This window comes from Arachis duranensis, chromosome 4 (genome assembly GCF_000817695.3).
Source record: "Arachis duranensis cultivar V14167 chromosome 4, aradu.V14167.gnm2.J7QH, whole genome shotgun sequence".
In the NCBI taxonomy this organism is placed as follows: domain Eukaryota; kingdom Viridiplantae; phylum Streptophyta; class Magnoliopsida; order Fabales; family Fabaceae; genus Arachis; species Arachis duranensis.
In genome coordinates this window covers 22383824-22384762 of record NC_029775.3, presented here as the reverse complement: position 1 = coordinate 22384762, position 939 = coordinate 22383824, and the positions used below count along the sequence as shown (strand labels likewise).

Below are 939 nucleotides of genomic sequence, written 5' to 3'. Positions count from 1 at the left end.
ATTCTCTGTCTGTTGCTGAGAATATGATGGAAAAGGCTTGCTATTGCTCAGCCTATTGCGTCCACCATTGTTAAAGCCTTGTTGAGGCTTTTGTTGATCCTTCCATGAGAAATTTGGATAATTTCTCCATGATGAATTATAGGTGTTTCCATAAGGTTCACCCATGTAATTGACCTCTGCCATTGCAGGGTTTTCAGGATCAAAAGCTTTTTCAGAAGCTGCCTCTTTAGTACTGTTGGATGCATTTTGCCATCCATTCAGACTTTGAGAGATCATGTTGACTTGCTGAGTCAATACTTTGTTCTGAGCCAATATGGCATTCAGAGTATCAATTTCAATAACTCCTTTCTTCTGAGGTATCCCATTATTCACGGAGTTCCTCTCAGAAGTGTACATAAATTGGTTATTTGCAACCATGTCAATGAGTTCTTGAGCTTCTGCAGGTGTTTTCTTTAGGTGGATGGATCCACCTGTAGAATGGTCCAATGACATTTTCGAAAATTCAGATAGACCATAATAGAATATATCTAATATGGTCCATTCTGAAAACATGTCAGATGGACACCTTTTGGTCAGCTGCTTGTATCTTTCCCAAGCTTCATAGAGGGATTCACCATCTTTCTGTTTGAAGGTCTGAACATCCACTCTAAGCTTGCTCAGCTTTTGAGGAGGAAAGAATTTATCCAAGAAGGCCGTGACCAGCTTATCCCAGGAGTCCAGGCTATCTTTAGGTTTTGAATCCAACCATATTCTACCTCTCTCTCTTACAGCAAAAGGGAAAAGCATGAGCCTGTAGACTTCAGGATCTACTCCATTCGTCTTAACAGTCTCACAAATATGCAAGAACTCAGTTAAAAACTGATAAGGATCTTCAGATGGAAGTCCATAAAACTTACAGTTCTGTTGCATTAAAGCAACTAGCTGAGGTTTCAGCTCAAA

General features: G+C 39.9%; 1 non-coding gene across 1 annotated transcript; it reads left to right on the top strand.

Annotated features, from left to right (window-relative positions):
• Nucleotides 1-550: 550 nt before the first annotated feature.
• LOC127747386 (small nucleolar RNA R71) lies at nt 551-654 on the top strand. Its single transcript, XR_008009185.1, has one exon. It is a non-coding gene; the product is annotated as a small nucleolar RNA R71 (small nucleolar RNA).
• Nucleotides 655-939: the final 285 nt, after the last annotated feature.